Source organism: Coturnix japonica, chromosome 1 (genome assembly GCF_054131305.1).
Source record: "Coturnix japonica strain WE chromosome 1, WE-NBRP24, whole genome shotgun sequence".
NCBI classification, from domain to species: Eukaryota; Metazoa; Chordata; class Aves; order Galliformes; family Phasianidae; genus Coturnix; species Coturnix japonica.
The window spans coordinates 74,043,762-74,065,641 of record NC_140663.1 but is presented as its reverse complement, the minus strand read 5'-3'; the positions used below and the strand labels follow the sequence as shown (position 1 = coordinate 74,065,641).

Here is a 21,880-nt window from a genome sequence, read left to right as displayed (position 1 = left end):
AATAAGTGAAAACTTAGAAATCCCAGTTAAGGTGAACCACTCAGACCTCTGTTGCTCAACTGCTTTCCTACATAATACCTTTTTTTATCACTTCCCTTCACTGAAGAGTTTTAAGGCTCTTCACCAGGAAGCAGGGAACTATTTGTTATCTACTCCAAATAATAAGCATACTGCTTTGTTACTGCATTAACCTTCAGGCTCTTGCAGGTTTAAAAAAAAAAAACAAAACAAACCAAAAACCCACACTTAAATCTCCCAATCAGGGAAGATGAGGGTTATCTGCAGAGGCAGGTAAGTGCTGTATGCAGGAGCACTCAGAGCAGGGCACAAGGTGGAATTGTCAAACTTAACCTTGCAGGCTGCTAAATACCTTCCAGAGCAGCTGCCTGACCTCAGCAGCTGGCAAGGTCAGAGCCCTGTGCAGCACAGGGAAAGAGTGCCTTTAGCATGCTGTTTGTGTAAATGAGGATGTATGTGCTGTGTATGACTGTAAATAGAGCAGTAAGACTCCTCATCCAAGCTTGGAATATTCCAGCTCTTTATAGTTGCACAATGGACCTGAACTACTTGCAGCTACATTCAGCTCTTTTTGCCTTATTCCAGTGACTCTCCACAGGGAAAACAGGATAAAAATGCTTAAGTTTATTAAAGCATCTATCCATTTTCTGAATCGTACTGCTTTTTAAAACACCTGCACAGGCTGCATGTTCAAACCACACCTCCAGTAGGAGCTGAGCAAGAGATGGCAAGTCTGCCACTATGAACAGGTGTTCTTCATCTCACAGCATGAGTGGAAACTGGTATTTCCAGGAGGAAAAGAAAAATAAAAAAATAAAAAATAATAAAAATACCCCAATAGCAGCCAAAAGGAAAGGGAAAGGTTATTTAAGAAACAAGGCAAACTTAATCACAACTTAATTAAATGTGTACATTTTACCTTCCAGAGGGCTTGAGGCCACTGTTCTGCCTACTGGACCATCTTCCTTGGCTGGCCTTCCTCTCCCACAATGCACAAGTGCTTGGGAGATGATGAAAAAGCTGTTGTGTGGGTGTATGTATTGCTTTGCTTCCCACTAGACACTTCATAGAATCACAGAATTACTCAGGTTGGAAAAGACCTTAAAGATAGAGTCCAACCTCAGCCTAACCATACTACCCTAACTCCAACAATCAACAACTAAATCATGTCCCTGAGCACCACATCCAAATGGTTTTTTAACACATTCAGGGATGATGATTCAACCACTTCCCTACGGAGCCTATTCCAGTGCTTAACAACCCTTTACAAAGAAGTTCTTCCTGATACCTAACCTAAACCTCCCCTGGATGCTCTAACATGGGATGCATCATAAAGCAACATGGAGAAAAACAAATCCAGGATTTTTGCCCTCATAGATCATCAGGAACTTTGTTTCCTCACGTGTTATTACAAGGGGGAATACTGTAATTTTGACCTATTTGTTAATAGGCAAAAATTAGAATTTAAGAAATATTAAAAAATTTAAAGCATCTTCTATGAGCTAAGCACTCAGTTCAGTGGGATTTGGGTGTCTAAGCAAATAGGGTCCTTTGAAGAGCTAAGACATAAAGAGCTTTGAGATCCTTGAATGAAAGAAGCTATAAGTAGCACAAAGAATCATTGGATACACAGGCAAGAATTGCCATTATCATCTTATTTTTTGATAGCAAAGCCCTGTATAACAGTTCAACACATTAGGCATTAGTAGAGAGATAAAATATTCCCTAAAATAGGAAGCTTCCTTTAGTAAGGCTCTGAAAATTGCTGAGCTGATGGAGAAATTCATATCTTCTTAATACGCTTTGTATTAGATCTTTGGCCCACTGATATATTATTCCTTGGAGCAGAAATGGGAAAAAAAGTTTCATAATAACAAGCATTCAGTTTAGTCACGTTCACACTCAAATTCTGTGCAATACAACAGGATGTGGTCCATATGAAGAGGTCAGAACTGGCTCTGGGCTGGCTAGGGCAGAGTGTCTCCATTCCAACCCCCTGGTATCTCCTGCAAGCTTAGCACAGCCCATAAAGCCAACAAAGAGCCAGGAGCAAGAGAAAGATGCATTACAAGAGAGAAAGCAAGAGGGAGATATTTGAATTTCATAAGACAGGTTAAACCCGCAGGGCTGAGAGAAGCAAAAACAACTTATTCTGAATAAACATGATATGGAAATTGCAGAGATAAATTCATGCTCCATTCTATCTAGGAAGCTACAGCACAAGTTGGTTTGAGATGCCATCAAGAAAACACTGAAAACTGAAGACGATGGAAGCTGTCTTACCAGCCAGGTCTGAACACAGGACTTCTATTTCCCATAAGTCACTGATGGTACAAGAGGTAATGGGATAGTGATCCCTGACATCCAGAGACAGCTCAGCCACAAGGCTGAATAACAAGTGCCTGCAGAGCACATTGAATTCCTCATGTTTTCTAAGGATTACACAAGTAAAAGGCATATATAGCTAGCACTCTCCCTCACAGTCTGTAAGTGTACTTGAGAAAAATCCAAGAAGGAATACCCAATGCTACATTCCTAGGACCACGGCAAGCCATGGCAGGAAGCACACCAGCAAGTGAAACAGCAGGGACACCTATGGAGCAAGGCTTGACTTTCCATCTCAGCCTCCTCTCCCCAGCGAGTAGGGATGCTGAATCACCAGTCCTCAGTGCTACATACTTGTGAGTGGGAAAAACACTAAAAGAAGAGACACGCAACATGGAAACACGCTTTCTCCACATTGAAGCATCATGTCCTTGTCCCAAGCTGTCCTCCACAGTGTGACTGATGGTTCAGGCAAAACAGAATGAATTTACACCCATTCTGAGTGCAAAAAGGTATTTGACAGATGAGCTCCAGAGAGCCTAGATGAAGTGATTTAGGATGTTACCTCTCCCCAGCTGTCTGTCCTGTCCCTCTGCCAGAAGTTACTGCCCCAGCAGCAGGTACAGCAGAAGAAATGTGCGCTCACACCTTGAACACTTGAGCTCAGGCTGACATATTAGCATAAACTACCAATGAAGGGTGGGTTTGTACTAATACATCAGCTGAAATCTGCAGCCAGTGGAGCACGGGCGTATGTCACATTCTGCCAACTTCAGTCATCTTCAGCAAAGGAGCAGGAAGGACAGACCAGGGTAGTAAAGTCACATGTGTTGGATACAGCTTGTCATATATACAGTACTCTGTGATGAACATGCTGTTCTCAAGTCCATTTTCCTAAGGCCTGGTAGTCTTCAAACCCACTGATGCACAGTCTGGTGAATGACTATCAGACACTGGAAGACAAGCAATCAGTGCTAAGGAGTGCACTTCCAATGGTACAGACAGGACAAGGAGGGAAAGGGGCTTCAGTCACTCCCCCCACAGACCTCTGAGACCAACTGGAAGATTACCAGCTCATATCCTGGCTCAGAAGTATCAAGAAACTTGATAGATCCCACTCAACCAAAATTTGGAAACAGCAAACTAACAAATAACTGGAAAAATTCCAGGAGCAAAAAAAAACTTTAAAAAATCAAAATAAAAAAAAGCCTGGAAAAAAAAAATCTAGTCAGCCTGTTCCACTATCTCTTCCTAGTATCAGTTTCAGTGGTGCATGTTTATGCTAAATGTTTCTTTATCTCATACAGTGCAAGACGTGCTTTTTACTGAAAAATCATTTGTGCTTTGGAAAATCCTGTAATGCGTTGATTTGCTTTGCTTTCTGTTGTATGCTCTCACTTTGTTTGATTTGTGCTTGTATCTCTCGCTTATGATCGCTCTGTATGCTGAAAATCCAGTACAAATGTTTAGTAAAATAAGAAGCCCTTCACTCCTTCAAGCAGAAAATTTGCCACCGCCTCACACGACACCTATTTTGACTTATTTAATTTTAAAGTAACACATGACTTTCTAGTCTAGATCTTTCCTTGCTTAGATCCTACAGTGCTGGACGCTTGACAAAAGTTTATCTAGATAGAGTCAGCTGTAATCAGTTTGTGTAATCCATACTATCATCTTTAATCAAAAGACTGATAAGTTGTGTTAGAACATATGGAGCTCATTCTTCATTATGATTTAAGAGATCTTAAAACGTCCTAAATTTAGGGACTCCTCCACCATCTTTTATGATACTCTGAGATCATTTGAAATAGTTCTGACCCAGAGACCACAAAGGAAGCGCTGTTGTAATAGTAGACACCAACAGAGTAGAACTCCTTCAGAACCACCTACAGAGATTCAACACGGCCAAGTGCAAGAGCTCTTGAATCAGGACAATTCCAGATAACATGTACAGACTGGGAATTCTTGGAAAGCAGCTCTGCAGAAAAGGACTTGGAGTCCTGGTGACTTAAAAGCTTGACATGAGCCAACAGTGTGGTCTTGAAACCCAGAAGGCCGGCAGTATCTTGGGCTGCATCAAAAGAAGGATGACCATTAATCAGGGTGAGGGAAGTGATTGTCCCTTCTCTGCTCCTGTGAGGCCCCACCTGAAGCAACACAATCAAGTCTGGTGCCCTCAGCACAAAAAGGACGTAAGCCTGTTGGAGTGATTCCAGAGAAAGATCATAAAGTTGCTCAGGGGGCTGAAGCACTGATGTTAAAGCACATGCAAGATAAGGAGGTGATCCAAGACAGCCAGCACAGCTTCAACAAGGGCAGATTATCCCTGAGCAATCCAGTGGCCTTCTATGAAGAAGCAACAGCAGCAATGGACAAAGGAAGGAGTAACTGATATTGTCTACATGATCCTGAACCCCTTCCTCATCTCTAAATTGGACTGCACTACTCGGTGGATAAATAAATGGTCACAGACGGAACTACACCAGGCTGCCCAGGGTCCCATCCAACCTAGTCTTAAACTCCTGGGCTGTATCAAAAGAGTGGTGGCCCAGATTCAGGCCCCCAACACAGGAAGCATGTGGACCTGTTGGAGTGGGTCTAGAGGAGAATCATAAAGATACTCAGAAGGCTGGAGAAGAGAGTAAAGAAAATAGGAAGCCACCAGCTTGGTCAGGCACAATCCGCCTTTAGTGAAGCCATGTGGATTAGCTCAGATCACCTCTTCCTCTTGCATGCACCCTAGCATCAATTCCAGGATGACCTGCTCCATAATCTTCCCAAGTTCAGATGTAAAGCTCACTATCATCTGGTTTCCTAAGTATTCCCTCCTCCTGTTCTTAAAAATAAGAGTTCTTTCCCTTTATCCAGTCACCAGGGACTTTGCCTGACAGCCATGACTTTTCAAGTAAGATGGAGATCGGCTTGGAAGCTACACCAGTCAACTCATGTTCAGTTTCATGAGGCAGTCATGGACTTCCTCTGCTCTTACACTAGGAGGGATTTTGTTCCCACTGTCCTCACCTAAAGATCATCATTCACATTCAGGGACATAAGAGATGTGGGAAACCTGACTAGCAGTGAAGACTGAGGCAAAGAACTTGTCGATTTGTTGCCTTCTCCCTGTCTGTTGAAGCCAGTTCTTGTCATTTAGAGGGTTTACACTCTCCTTGTCACATCTATTCTGATCAAAGTACCTGTAGAATCCCTACATGTCTTTTCACATCCCTCAACAAGTTCTGTGCACTGGCTTTCCTGATCCCATCCCTGCACATCCAGATAGCATTTCTGTATTCTTCCCAGGCCACTCATCCCTTCTTCCACTGCCTGTACATTTCTTCCTTTTCTGTCAGCCCAACCTTACTCAGTCATGCTGGTTTCCTGCCCCCTCTGCTTGACTTCTTATGCTAGGAGTCCTAGAGCTCTCTCTTCACAGAGCAGATTTGTCATCCCATTCCCAGTCTACAGGTAATTTACCCTCATCTCCTTCATTTTTCTGAAAAATTCCACTAGAGTCCAAATGATTTTCACCCGCAGTGTTTACACATGCACCTCCCTGAGAAATCTTAGGTTAGACTAATTTTCTCTTCCTTAAGTAACCTGATTTTGAGTACCCAGCTACATACTGGAGGCCATAATGACTTCACTGATTATAGTATCTATTCATTGTAACCACTTCCATCCTTTTATTAGGTGTAATTAGATTATCACAGTGATTGGAGACTCTTCCCAATTGAACCTTCCCTAAAAAGATTAGGGATGTTTCTATATTTCATTTAGACATGCAAGAGCTCTGTTGCAACAAAGCAATATTTTACTTTTTGGATGACAGAAGCACCAAGGCTGTACCAGTTTGGACTGGAAGCAGAGGAGTCTGAGGCTACCCCAGGGGCTTGCAAGCAGGGGAAGTGTGAAGCCAGAGCTATAAATTTAATCACTGTTCATTGATGTGGTGATGTTGGGTATATTGATGTATTTTATTGCTAAGCAGTGCATTCTCCCTGTGTTTTTCCCCCTTGAGCAGATTAACTGTAGATTCCAAAATAGTGTCCAGCAGCAACACGCATGCCATTCTGCTTTCACTTCACTTGCCTCCCACATAAAAGAACAGCTGTGAATGTCAGCTGAGGCTTATTTCTCTTGCACAATGGCCTATCATTTTTGTAAAAATAAATAAATAAATGGCAATCATTCATTTTTTCCCATGGATATAAACACTTTGGGTCAAACTCAAAGTGACTGAAATGATATTGCATTTTACCTCTGGTTGATAAGTAGTTGTAATTTACAGACCAATAGAACTGAGTAGATAGAAAAGCAACTACCAAGCAGAATTAAGATAAAAAACCTCCCACTCTCATTTTGTCTTGCACCTTTCACTGAGCTGCCTTTGCTCCTGCATCATTTATTTCCTGACTGTACAGTCTTGTAAGTTACACTAAGTTGCTGCCAGGGAACATACAGGATCTTTTATATCACCTTTGAGCAGTGCCCAATTACACAAGGCAAGGCACTGGAATCAGTGATTCAATCCCAAACATGCAAAGAAGCTTCAGTGAAAGTAGGCACAACATCAAATCTATATAAAGATGCAGAAATCAGCAGCAAAACTGATGGGGTTATTGGTCTAGATGATTATTTTTAATGCCACCTACATATAGCTCTTCCCTTAGAAGATTGTTGTGGGAAAGACTACAAGCATCTAAGGTCCTGTTTACCCTCACTGTCTGTACAGAATGCATAGACTTCCCTTAGCGACTTTCAATTGATCTGACGCACCATCTTGGCACAGCATAGCATTGTTGTCCAGTTGTTACAACAAGTCCCCAAAACTGTAGAGCTTATGTCACAAACACACACTCTTTTACGGTCCAGAGAAAAATGTGATTATTACCAGCCCAAGCATTTCTACTATCTACAAAACACAGAGAATCCCTGAAGGAGCAGGTTACAGTAGGCTGGAACAGAAAGAATCCTTCTACCTCCATACCCTTAGCACAAAGTTAATGTTGAATCTCACGAAAGAAAGGCAAATTAGGGCCAGTACAGGACTGGAACTTGAAGTTGTGCATATAATTGCCCTATTCGTTGCTATTTGATATGTTTGTTCTTCATAATTACTACTGACTTTTTCCCCACTTAAAATTATTTTTTAAATAAGAGCAATGGGAAATATTCTCAAGTGCTTGTTTCAAGGTATACACATGTTAGCATAAGGTAAGACCCGTTTGAGTTCTAGTAACAAAAAATTACATGCTCTTGTATTAATGCTGTCTGTAATGGCTCCCCCTTCGCTCAGACACTGGAAAGACTGTCACGTGTGACAAGATCACAGAAAGGACAGAGCTCCTCATTCACAGTGGTACCAAGTATTAATAACTTCCTTGTAAACCTAGAGGCCACACATGCTTTTATTTGCTATATTTTTCACTTTAACAGATCTCAGTCGAGGGACACATCTTTAGAACTTCCACATCACATACAAGATGACAGGTTTCCAACCTGTGGTCTGCAGATCTCTAGGGCCTTGATCTATTTGTCAGATTCACACTGCAAAGATCTTCACATGGGAGTTCTCTAGAGATACCTGTACATCCCTTACAGGAGTATGAAGGGTCAACAAATGAAAAGTAGACAAAAATCTGTACATAAAACAACTTTTTTTTTTGAGGCCAAAAGCATCCACAATGAGGCTGAAAGGAGAGGATAGGTATCTGGAATGAAAGGAGAGGATAGGTATCTGGAATGTTCAGATAGATACACATGACCCCCAGGCACTCCCATACCTAAGGTGATGCTCCAAGCAAGAGCTGAAGCCCCATCAGCTTCCTCCTTCCCCTTTCCTCCTGTAAATCCACAGCTGATTAAAAACATTAATTAACTGTCAAACCTTCCCCTGCTCTCCGTCAATTAAATCTGTTTTATGTCCATTTTATCTATCCATCCAGATGCTTTAATTAGTCTCTATGATTGCAATTCATCAGCACTTCCTAAGAGTAAAACACATCAGCAGACTTCTCCTTCTCCCTTTGTGCAATTTGCACAATGCTTCACTTAATGGGGTTCTGCGTCCAGTTCATGTTTGCATTGTAGTTAAACCCAGAACAGCAGTAATTACTAGCTCAAAGGAAAACACTTTCCATTCCCAACTAAGAGTTAATACCCTGTCTTCATAATCCACACTGCTATAATTTAGTAGTGCCATTTGTGTCTCCCAATTCCTTAAATGCAACAACTCGGTATCACAGGGACATGCACATTCTCTTGTTTGTAAATTTTTTGCCACATTTACAAATACAGCATGGCCTTAATGTGCAGCCTCACGATCTCTGAACCCAAAAAAGAAAGTTTAAAATTAATAATAAATGATAAAACTTGGGGAAAAAAATGAATCAAACTTCATTAAATGATAAAATCCATCAGGAGCCGAGGGCAAGGACAGGGGCAGAGATTCAGTTAATTTGTGAGAATGACGTAATTTTGAGTTATTGGAAAGATAACAGTGGAAGACTTTAAGGGCTTTAGTTTGAAGGTCATTTTTAGGAGAGAAGGCCAAGAAGCTATCTGACCTTTCTCTGGAAAGGGGAGAATATGTCGCTGGGACAAGTCTTGAGGAATTCTATGATCGTGAGCTGTAATCATTAAGAAATCCAACTGTTCTAATAGCTGAGTTGCCATCACACTCACTGCAAGAAATTCCCCCATGCAGGCATTCCAGCTACAAAGCAACCCGGTATGCAGTCCAATAACCCTATTTCTCCTCTTCCCCTGGCCACCGCCACGTTGTTTCATGTTTTCAACAGAAAACTTCAACCTTAAAATTTCAACTCCACATCAAAAGACTAATTTATATCTCTTGTGGTAACACCTCACCTCCATTCCATGCCTCCACTGGAGCACACTAGAGCAGTTTGCCATGTACACCCTGCTTATCAGTGCTCTGCTGTCAGCATCAGATTGGGTCTCTTTGTTAACATAGGCTTCCTACCTTACAAATGCTCAGATTTCAGACTGAAATATCCATAATAAAGAAGCCTTACACCACCACATGCAAGCAAACACCATCAAGTTCAATAACTTGTGCTCCATCCTTTAGGATTTACTTGTACCCAAGCTCAAAGACTTCAGATGAACTTAACACTCTCCTCAGTAAATTCACATGGCACACATTATAAAAAAATTGCCTCCTATTAAGCTATTTTTTAAGAACTTGATTATTCAGCTTATGTTTTCTTAGGACTTTTTCCCTGTAAAGGTTCTCAGATCATTCCCAAGACAGTAGAACAACATGAAAAAAACAATAGATGCAGCATTAAGGGGAAAATCAAAATACACTGATTTTGAGCTGTCAAGTGTGGCATTTGCATGTCAAATCCTCTCATTTTGTAACCATGCTCGGCGTCCCTTGTCTCAGGCGAGGAGCTTTACATCCCTTCGATAAAATCTTTAAAACCAGTTGAGTCTTATGTCAGATCACCATTTTCTGACAGAACTGAGCTTCACTGCATCTGCATGAATATATCAACTGCATAAAGAGACTCTCTCAGCATTAGCTAAAAACCCCTCCAAGTGTAAATATACATATTTCAGAAAATACTTCAGATGCTTTTTAAAATATTTATGTTGCAATGGAACTAAAAATATCTAATTTCATAAATTAAATAAACAAACTAGGGCTTTTCATCCCAGGTGGTGACAGAAATTTTAAGATGTCAAAAATGCCTCCAGGACTAAAATCCTATTTCTGTTGCCAGCTGTCACGCTGCCTCTCAGTAGCTGCAGACCATACTGCTCTGATCTCTTCAGGTCAGGAGCTTTTGATTACAGCTTCCTATCTGTTACCTATTACTCTCACTTATTTGAGAAGAAATTCATTGAAGGTGGCAACATGCCCCCAAAAAAGATGTTTATTCAGCAGGCAGAGAAACCTTCTCCAACTTGAAGCCTACATCGAATGTAGGAGTAGAGTGCATACGGGGAGAAAGAAGTTACCAAACTGAGCTACTCATTCACTGCCACAGTTTGTCATCTCCGATCTCCTGACAAACAGAGGCATTATCACCCCATATTTAGTTCATCTATCAGTTTTACCAAGAAATAATTACACACGTAGCTATGTTAACAGAAGGTGGTAACTTCTGGTGATGAGCAGCTGAGATCACTATACTTCAGCCAAGATTAACTGCTGTTTTGATTAAAATCTTCAGCTGCAGGTAAATGCTAAAATGAGGCTTGGATCCAGAGTTAAGTAGAGAAATGCAGGTACATAAGTCTGCAGTCATTACATATTGAGCTCTTTTGGTTGTCAGAAAGCCTTGGCTTGTATAAAGTCGCATTCAAAACCCACAAAGAACCACATCAAAATACATCCATGATGCATGTTTGTAAGATGATCATGCCTGAATATAACCCAGGAAAAAGGCTTTCATACCAATTCTACTCGCTGGGAAACCCATTAAATACATTCATGATTCCCTTAAAAACTCATACATTTAGTTTACCATAAAGGGGTCCTCAGCCACAAGCAATTTTATAGGATCTGCAAGCTAAAAAGAGATGGAAAAATCACTGTTCTCTGTCAAGTCCCACAGAATCTGGTGCTGGTATTATATACCTTCATATATTATTTGCATACTCTGCAGATGTTCACTAGCAGTGATTATGTACAATAACACACTGCCCTGAATCTGTAAAACACTGGTCTCGTTTATATACAATACCATACTAGGGTTTTTATGTCGATATTTTCTCCTAAGCCACCTTTATATATATTGCATTGGTGGGAAACTATCAAAACAGCTTTGTAAACAGCAAACACTCAATCACAGGTCAATTTTTCTGCCAATTCACTTTTATGTTTATCTGGGGAGGGAATCTTGGCTTCAGTGGTGTCAGAGCAAATTTCCTCACCAACTTCAATGGTCCCAGAATTTCTGTCTGTGTTATAGTATTTTTATTGCATCCCTGGCAAAGTAATTTCTAGCCTTTCCTTTTGGAAACTACCTAATAGCTCAACAAACTTCACTGTAAGGGTTTTCTCATTCCGATTTCTTTCTAGCACTGCTAGCTCTGCCTCACACACTTTAACTAATTCCTTCTTTACTTGGTGTTTACACACTTCAAATATTCATAGAGGGCTGTATTTCTCCATGCTTCCACCGCTGCCAGACACATTAGCTTTCATTTCCACCAAGCTGAATCTTCATTTGTTTTTATACCAAGTCTCTAATCTCTCTAGGTATCTTTGTATTATTACTATTTAATTTGTTAAGTACTGACAGTACACCAGGTGCCTTCGGTTTGCCAGATGCTGCACAGGAGCAAAAAGGCACAATTCTTCTCCTGTGGAGGAAATGGTCTAAAATACAAAGCAAAGATGGGGCAGTTTCCTTGCAGGTCAGAGCATATGGTCCTGCTCTGGTCCTGTTCCAAAAACTCCACATCTTTCTTGAACTATGGGCCCCAGATTTGCACCTCTTTCTTGCTACAGATGGGCCCCCTTAGAGCAAGAAAAGTCATCTTCTCATTACATAAGCCATCACTGCATGTTCTGGATAGATATTTCTTTGCTCCTTATTCTTGAGGCAAGGAACACTAAAGGGAACTGGAAGCTTCTCTAGAGATCAGACTAAATACTCTCCAGACTTGCTTTGTGCAGTCTGAAGGAAGGATTGAATAGAAAACCACAACCAAATACCATCATCTAAATGAAGCCAAATTCTGGCAATGGCTCCTAGAAGAACCAGAGATCTGCTCATTTATCAGGAAGTGTTCTGCATTGCTTTCAGCACAGAGATATGGAAGTTGTACGTGCATGTTGCTATTCATAAGAATCCTCACAGCTGTTTCATAGTGAGGCTCTTTCTGTTCCCTGAGCCCCTACCTCAAAACAACTCTTTCTCCCAAGTTGGTTAGGAGATACAGAAAGCTGACAGCCAATGCTTCTCATAAGCATTTCCTCAAGGTATGCACCTTATCTTAACAAGGAAACCCAATGGTGTCCCAGGCACCTCAGTTCTATGATCACCAGTTAAATCTCAGATCTTCCTCCCCACTACCTAGCCCTAGCAGGAGAGAAGAGAGCACTGTGGTTTTCAGTCTTCTTTTTCTCCTCTGCTCATTAATCACCCTAGAAGGGGGAAAAGAGATAGTCCCAAGCAGGTCTCACCAGAGAAGGGAGTTAGACATGAAAGTAGTAAAGTTGAATGTATCCAAATCTTTAAGAATCTCGAGCTCCTAAGAGCTACCTTAATGCTTCTTTACACACTGTGTACAAAAGCACTGGCCCTCAAGGAAACAGAATACATAGCACAGACATAGAAGAAAGTTCACAGCAAAAGCATCTCATAATATGCATAAGGCAGAGAAGATGCCACTGCCATTTTATTTCTCAGAGAGCCAGCACTTTGCTAAGAGCATCCCCTCAACCATCACTGTTCTTTCGCTCTCAGAAATCTATAAGCAAGGAGATAAACTGTTTGTAAATAACAGTTTCACACCAATTAGCTGTGTGCTCTGCAAACATCATTGCAGACTCAATGTGCTGTTTCTAAGGGCTTGTTATTTTACAATACTGTATAGCTATATTTCTAAATAATTGATCTGTTCTACTTCAAAAAGGCCATCAGAAAGATATGTGGGCAATTTATTGTGGAGGTAACAGTAGGAGAGACCATAGGAGTTAACCTCAGCTTAGCCATGTTTACGACTACAGTATTTTGCAAACTTGTCTTGGAATGAGACCAGAGGCTGCACTATTCTCCCCTGTCACCTCAGCACCTCATTTTCACCTGGAAGGAAAGGCAGGCATAGCAGTGAGGCAGGACAGCCAGCCTCACAGTTGTGATGGGATCAAGGTATGGAAAGAGAATTCTCTGCCCCATAGCAGGAGCACTGCTATGGGCACAGGCTTATAGTGCTGGACATCAGAACTCAAGAACAAAGGCCTGAAGCTACAGCCATGTGAACATAGCCAAATGGTGCCTAATATAGGCTATAGTAATCTGGCATATCTGACCAAGATGAGAAAGCTGGCAAGTATGAATACAAGCAGATAACCTCAGAGGAGTGCCATGACCTCAGATCCTTCAGTGCACTAAAGATAACATACCAAGGCAGAAACATGCTGCAAAACCACGACTTTAATCTCAAATTACTCAGATGAAGGCCTTAAGAGGAATCAGGGCAATTCTGACCTTCTACAGAACCCAATACAGAATCTCAGCCAACAGCTGAGGAACCACAGTTAACAACATCTGTTTCACACCATGCAGTCCATGTTGAAGGCTGCCAATACTGGGCTGAAGTACCAGTGAACTCCACCACTTTTCAACTGAACTCCTCCAACAGCTAATTTCTCTACTGTGCCTTACTTCTAACTCCTAGCTTGCCTAGCTTCCACTTCTCACAGCTCTTTATACCTGCTACTGCTAGATTAAAGAGCTGTCCTAAATAGGATAAATTCTTCCCCATTGGCTTTATTCCACAATCAAGATCTTTTACTTTGATAAGCTAACTAGAAGTGTCAGTGCCTTATCTACTGAAGAGAAGCATTCCATCCTCACATCTCTCACCACACACTCTGCCATGTTCGGCTTTTGGTGTGGGCCCCAATTCTGAAACAAGACCCCCAGAGTACATCCACTACATCTGACTTACTGATGCTTGTGCAGCAAGGAGCAAAATACCCATTTCAGCTCTGCCAAGCCACACAAGGAACCATGTGAGAGCACCACAATTTTGTAACAGAGCAAGAAACGCAAACTGATAAGAAAGATTTTTCCAAAGAATGTGGGAAATACCCATAACTGGAATCTTGTTGAGAAACACAAAGCTGGCTTGCAGAATTCAGATGGGGTCAGACATTTGGAGGATGCTGCAACCCAACCCCCCCCACAACAATTAACACCACTTGACACCTCACAAAAGGGCCATTGTGCTGCCAGACGCTTAAGGTCAAGATTTATGAATGTTATTGTCCACTAAGATGAAACAGTCACAGGTGGGACGGATCTTCCACTTGCTTCCCACTCTGACATCCCTGACAGCATCCCAAGCACAATGTTCAGTTCATTAATACCAGGACACCAGAATCATTTACATAATCAGCACAGAGCAAGTCAGACCTTCAAGTCAGTGCATGTTCCCACAGTTTTTATTTCAGGATACCCACTTCCACAAGGTTAATATATGTCTTGTTTACTAATGTATACACATTATTCCATGCAATTAGCCTAATACTGCTGTTAGTCAATGTGCCACCTGCGTTATACACGGACTTCACAAGACCTGATTTTTATTGTCTCTCTCCAACAGACACATCATTTTTGTTGCTGTAACCAAGGAATGTTTCCATTTCTTCATAGGGAATGAAGAAAAGGTCTGCTAGTTTTGGCATAAGACAGCAACTTGATGAACAGACAGGATAGAAAAGTATTAAAAGCACATGAGGGTATCAGGAAGAAAAACAGACCTCTTAGTGAAGGAAGAAGTTCAAAGTAGTGATCACCAGGGCTGGATCAAGGGGAGAAGCTGTAAAAAACAAGCTAAGCAGGAAATATAAGCAGGGCCATGAGGTGTAGGGCTCTGAGGACACAGGCCAATTTTGATGCACAGCACAACGAAGAGGCACTGAAGTGACTTAAGGAGGTAACTATATAATGAAGAGATCCTAAAACCTTCTGAAATACATCATAACTGGTAGTGTCAGGGTAAGATAACAGAACAGCAAGGCCATATTGCAGGGACTATCAGCTTGTTGCTTTTCCCCATGCTAGTATCCAGAGCTCTTATATTGTGTTGGAAAGCTTCGCAAAGCAAGAAAACATGCGCAGAAGCATGATCTTCCCTCCCACTCACCCCCACCTCCCTTTTCAAGATACTCTCTATAGTTCTGTGGAAGGAAGTCAGATCCTTTTGGAAAATGCCAAGGAAATACATCTGTTGGGTAGGAGCAATTTAAATATTTGATGGTTAATATATTAAATGTTAATTGAATATTACAATGATTTTCTCCCCTGGACAGCACACAATTAACATTTAATTTGTTATAAAATATTTAAAGTTATGAAATATCTGAGGGCAACTGAAATGTCGCTTCCACCCAATTGTCTTGGGACAATGCTTTAAGGGGACAAAAGGTCCCCTTAAAAGAAAAGAAAAAAGCATTTCAAGTTCCTCCTACAATCCATACAAGAGGCTTGGGAAGAGCCTTTAGGATTGGCACAGGGTTCAAGGACATGGTCAGGGCAGACGAGGGAATAGAGCCCGGACTGGAGGGGATCAAGCATAAGAGATTAGAAGTCTTCATGACTACCAAGCTCTGAGCTTGAGAAGTGCTGTGGCAGAAAAACAAATTTTGTGCATTTAGACCAGGCATTTATCTGCACAATATTATTTGTTTCAGGGGTGCCAGTGAGGGATTGGAGCCCCAGCTGCTCTGCACTCTTTTGCTTCAAGGCTTATTGATGAGAGCTGTATGCAGATGATAGAGCTACTACTTTGGCTGTGCTTGACACCTCACTAAGCACAGCCTGGGATGTTAAAATTAAGCCAGTTGTTTAGGGTCCGAACACAAGTTTATCTAGAAGGACATAGCATTCAGAATTAAATACCCCAGCATTTCAGAAACCTTACTCCAGTGCCTTGTTTAGGAAGATGGGTAGGAAACCTTTGGTAATACTTCAGTGTGGGGAGGGACCTACTAATTAGTCTAACAGAAAGGAGTTTTTCCATTTGCCTCCTCTTCTGAAGTCTAGTACTGTGAAAGGCATTAAAGGACTTGTGCAGGATTGTTCTTAAGTTTTATACATATAACATTTTAGGTTATGTCCCAGTAAAAGATTAAAGATGGCAGACTGTAGTAGTTTGGTAAGGAACATTTCCTTAGAAACCAGATTTTGTTACTACAGAATGAGTCTGTCCCTTCCTATCACTGTCACAGGACTACCATATAATCAAACACCTTTTTGGTCATGAAAAGAGCAGAAATAGGAAGCTATAGAAGTACTAAGGACAAAACTGATAGGATTTTTCAGAGCTTGGTAGAACATCGGAATACTTAAGTGATAAGGAAGAGGTGATGCAGCACAGGGATTAGAAGCATGAGTAGATGCAGGCATGAAGAATCTAGGACAATCTAGTAATGGGTTTTGCTCACTTCATTTGCCACCCAGATCTCTGATCACATCGTGCTTCTTACTTGAATTGAGTCAGATTTCCCCCTCTTTTCACTCTTCTCTCACCCCAGATGGATTTGCCCAAGCATGGCCTACTCTCCTGTTACAGCAACTGCTGCCTCTGCCATTTACCTGTCCAGAGGACTTAGTCTTGTGGCAGCTTCCTCTAACACTGTAGTACATCAGTGTCATACCTAATTACCATTCTCAGAGGAGTGAGCCCATTAACAAGCTGCACCGAAACCAGATCTGCATACTAATTAGGGAGCTGCCTTGGAGGATATTAATTAGGGGTGACACTTTCAGGGTAAGCTCTACTTTCCTTCTTCATAACCTATTTGAGACGTGTCTGGGAAATATGACTACAGTGCAAACAGAGACAAGATGGAGCATTACACAAACCACCTGTTGGTGCATCAGAAAATAACACAAATTTAGAGTAATATTCATTTTAGCACAAACTTCTGTCTCAAGGAAGATTCTAGAAAGCTCCAAAACAGATTCTTCTCACATCATTCCTAATCTAGAAAAACGCAAGGAAGCTTTTTCCTTCATCCCTGCATATGGAATTCCTCCTGCTCTTTTCATTTACATTCCCCTTTGTCTTTAATAAGGGCCTCAGAAGTCCCACAGCCTAATCAGATTTTCTTGCCTTGGCTCTGACACAGCTGCTCCTTGAGTTCCTGCTTCTGTTAACCACCATGAGGCTTGTGCAGCCTCATACAGCCCTGAGCACTATTTTCACTGCCTCAGCCCCAATCTCATCTCCTACAGCATCAACCTGTAGCTAAAGCAGCCATGGACAGCCAGTGGAAGAACAAGTATACAACACTTGCAGCTCAAACTAGAAGACGATTTTATAACACTCTGTTGAATTCATTAAGACTGGAGATGGGTGAACAAGCAGCAGGAGTGAGAGAATTCCTCAGCAAGACATACTCTATTTTAGAAATGCGTGCTACTCCTTCAGTGCACAGCTTCATATATTGTGTTTGTGTACAATTCAAGCATCTGTCAACGCATCAGTATGCAAATAATTTCACCTGCCACTAAGTAGCTGCCACCTCACTCCCCATATTGTGAATGCATCCCATGCTGGTGCCTCACAAAATGGAGGAACAAGCAGTACAACTGCTAGACCAGAACATGTCTGCAAGCCATGCAACACAGGGTCCCAACTCCAGCTGTGAGCAGCATGAGAAGCTGCAGAAGAAAGCATGCCATTATGCAATTAACAGCCTATCAACAGAGGAAGTTCCCTCCTGAATACCATCAGTCATTAACTGGCTGATACACAACAGTTTGTACCCCTTTTGCAATTTTACATCACTTAATGTAATTGTGAATGTTCTCACTGGCTGTTCCTATACCCCCCCATTTCTGAGTTCTGCTGAGCTCATCAGGCAGCAGTGAGTATGACAGGTTGGTAACACAGTAAGATATACCCTTCCCCCTTCCTAGATACCACATGCATCCATCTCTAACCTCACCACTTTTCACCTTTAACACAAACTACTTCATACACTTAAATGCTCATCCATATGCTTTACTTCAACTTCTTTCCTAAGAAGACATGTTCTAGATGCTCATCTGTAAGGCAGACTTTAAAACATCAGCGTCAGAAACAGCAAAAACAAGTGAGTAAAATAGGCAGCCCAGATTTCTTCTCTACATGCAAAAAAGCTAGATTCTTTTTCTGTCATTTCCTGTTCGCAATCACTTACTCCAAACCCCTTGATTTCCATTACTGAAATCAAACTGCACAGACACCTTTTTAGATCAGCAGCTGAAAAAGCCAACAAAACAATGCTCTTTTTGTTATTTTCCCATCAAGATAAGTTCACTTACCTGCAGCAGACAAAGGAAAAGCACAGGTACTCCACAAGAAGATGAAGTGGGGTGCTAAACCACACACCTCTGCAGACATAGCACAATCCTCTGAAATCCAGAAGAAAAGCCAAGGTTGGAAGCAGGAACAGATTCTGCTCACAGTTTAGTGAGCAGAGGCAGGTCCAAACAAGGAGACCATTCACCAGGACAGAACTACCAACTCTAAACAGTGTCAGATATCTACATTGGCAACTAAAAGTAGCTCCTGGACCAATGGTGAGGGTGAGTGGCCACCTGAGGCTGATTGAGTTAATTAAACCACACAGGTGACACAACTCTGCAAACGAGCATGGAGCTCCATCTGTGTGTAAACCTCAGGAGCAAACAGCAAACCTTGTGCTGCTGAGCACTGTAAGGTGACAGTAGGCCAAGCAAGTTGGTTTGATGTTATAAATTCCTGTAAGACTTAATGGACTGAAGCAAGTTAAAGTAACAGACATTAGGGAAGATTAGTTGCTGTTGCTATTTTGCTCCAGTTCTCCAAATACCCTGTGTACCACTGTAGCTAAAGTTTCTCAGGGAGTATGTAAAATGCCAGTTTATTGTTATTTGGTTTTTGTTTTTTGTTTGTTCTCCACTTGCCATGGATAAAACCATACATTTTATTACAGCAGGGTTTGGGGCTTGTATCTTAAGATCTACCATACTCTAAGGAGAGGTGAGTGGGGGAACAGCCTGTGGATGCAGCCATTTCTGCTGCATTTATCCCATGAGTGCAGGGAAGCGATGTGTTCAAAGGTACGTTGCCAGTCTCTGCTCCCAGAATCATCTGTATGCTAGGGATGATTTCCCCAGTGTTTTTTTGTTTTGTTTTGTTTTTCAATCCAGTGCTGGTGAATCATTTCCCTGCTAGAAGTGAGGTATCCAAGTATCTTCTAAACATTATTTGGAAGAGCATAGTTTCTGCCTTTGGATGATGCCAGATGGCATCAAATGATTAGTAGGTTTAATATAAGAAGCTTCCCAGAGGATGAAACTCCTAGATCTCACAAGAGGGTCTTCACCATCCCTCTGTTCATTCCCTTCCCAAACTTCACATTACCGTAGCTGAGCCCCTGCTGCACAACTTCACCCTCTGCTATTTTATCAATATGCCCTGAACATTTTTCAGGAACAAAGGAGAAGCATTTCCAGCAAATGCTTTTAATGTCACTTTGTTTGCCAAGAGATGCTGCCTCCTGCTTTGGTTATCATTAAGAGAAAGCATCTTTGCTTAAACAGGAAAACAAGTGATGATTTCTCCCCAAGTTGTTCAGATCTCTAGCTAAGCAGCTTTTGCACTTGCTGGCAAAGAGACATGGCTTGTGCTAAATAGAAGTCAATATTTGGAATCTATTTTCTAAGACATATCCCTTTGTAAGCGACTCCTCACCTCTTCAGATAAAGCCTGTTGTCAGACATCTGCTTCTCTTCTTTCAGATGAGATCAGATAGCTTGTGTGACTGGCACATTTGGGCTGCCATCCATGTGAACGTGCTGTGCTCCTTGCCCACCCCTTGCGCCTAGGCTCCACCTATGAACATACTATGACCTCATAATTCAGCTCAGTAATTCTGGATCTATTTCAGCTCAGAGGTACTGAGGGAAAGCACAGCTCCCTTCACAAGAAGTTCACAGTAGGTAACCAGTGTACTGAATAACTTTCCCAACAGTGTTCATTCCTGTATGGCAGTAGAAACATGGCTGAAATAATAGAACCTCTCCACTGCTCATTCTGAATGTCTCAGCTTTTGTTTCTTCACCTTTTACCGGCTCCTTCTCCTTGCACCCATCTCTTTCATTCATATCTAGGCCGAAGTGATTGCTTTGCTATAGCAAATATAGCTATATAGCATAAGCTTAATATAATATTAAGCTTAATATAAGCTATACAGCATAGCTTAGCCAGTGAAAGAATGGCTTGGACCGAGAGTAGGCCTCTGCTTGCCTTTATTCCTCCTCCATCATCTACATGGCCAAAAGCTTTAGCAGGACACAAATGTCATGGCTGATCTACTCCCCACTAACTTTTCTGTTCCTTCTCCCTGTTAGGGAAGGGTGGAACCTGATTCCACTCCTTCTGGTGAATTGCTTTCACCTGTGCTCCCAGGGCTGGCTGTGTCCCTTCACCAGGTGGTCAATCATTGGTTCAGGCCACGACTTAGCAATTTTCGCACAGATGGTTTCGTTTATTGAGAGTTAATGTCCTGGTTCCTTGTCGACAACAAAGAATCAGAGGGAGGTGAACTTGTTCAGCAATGTAATTGCACCCCAGTTCAAGATCTAGCTGTCCTCTTTTCCTCTGAGACCTCTACTCTTATGTTTGCACATACATGCAGATCTCCAAGCACTTCATAGGATATGAAACCATTTCTGTCTCAGTTTACAGTGACTGTAAGCACTGCAACAAGTGACTGACCACCAAGATCACCCAGTAGTTTGGAGGGGTAATAAGCTATAGTCATAGGAGACCATTAACACAGAGTGCTAGCTACTCCACTGGATTGCCTCTCTTTTAGAAGGAGGGAAAAAAAAACAGTCCACCAAATATGAGGTTTCACAGCTCGTCAAAAAAGCCCAGAGATGAATGAGGCTCAGTGCAAAGCACCAGCGCTGTAGAGATTCAGAGAAGAGCGGTAAACATGATTAAAGGGCTGGGGAAATTTATTCCCGGGGAGGAAAAGTGAGCTAAATATGTATAGCTGCCTAGCTATGCCCAGAGGAGCATACTTAACCCACTACAAGTATTGGATGGAAGAATAATCGTCCTGAGAGGCATAGAGGTCTTACAGCTATGAAGAATAGGGTGAAATTAAAAGGGTGGAGATGCAGCCTCTGATGGGCACACTCGATAATGGAGACACTGCCCTGTCTCCCAGTGGAAAGCCTGTTGCTTCACTCATGCAGAGCTGTCTGGGAGACAATCCTTCTCCAGTACTGCAGTGGACTCTGGAGGTTTTTCCAGCCCCATTTACTTGGTATGTGCAGACTAACAGAGGTTTACCTGCCTCTGTATCTTGTCGCTAGGGGTCAGCTGGATTTTTGTTTTATAAATTCTGGTGACAGCCTAAGGGATACCTGGAGAATCTGTATCTAACCAAACATCTGCCTTCAGAAACACAAAGCCACCGTGATAATAGACAACGCCTCCAGCCCTTTGCTCTAGAGGAAGAACCATTGTTCCTTTTGTCAGAAAGCTGCGGGACCAAAATCTAGCATTTCTTATCAGTAAGGAAATATTGCAGATGGTGTAAAAACGTCCTGGCCACAGGGCTCAGGGTGATGCTATCTGTAAGCAGGGAAAAATATAGCCGTTATGAGAAGAGGGCATGTCGACCTGTCAGCGTACAAAAGAGGCTCAGTGAGCACAGGTTTAGCTCGCTCCAGTACTTTGCAAGTCACCTTCTACTGCTGAATGCATCCAAAACAAATGGTCCGGGCTTTGTGCTCACAGGAACCAAGTGCGCTACTCGCACCTACCTCACCTACTGAGT

General features: G+C 41.9%; 1 long non-coding RNA gene across 1 annotated transcript in view; it reads right to left on the bottom strand.

The window, feature by feature from the left end:
* Nucleotides 1-19,902, bottom strand: part of LOC107320377 (uncharacterized) — a 75,790-nt gene extending 55,888 nt beyond the window's left edge. The window contains exons 1-2 of the long non-coding RNA XR_001558232.3: nt 19,780-19,902; nt 18,366-18,455 (exon numbers count right to left, since the gene is read on the bottom strand). This is a non-coding gene — a long non-coding RNA (uncharacterized LOC107320377). The remainder of the gene's footprint in view (nt 1-18,365; nt 18,456-19,779) is intronic.
* Nucleotides 19,903-21,880: the final 1,978 nt, after the last annotated feature.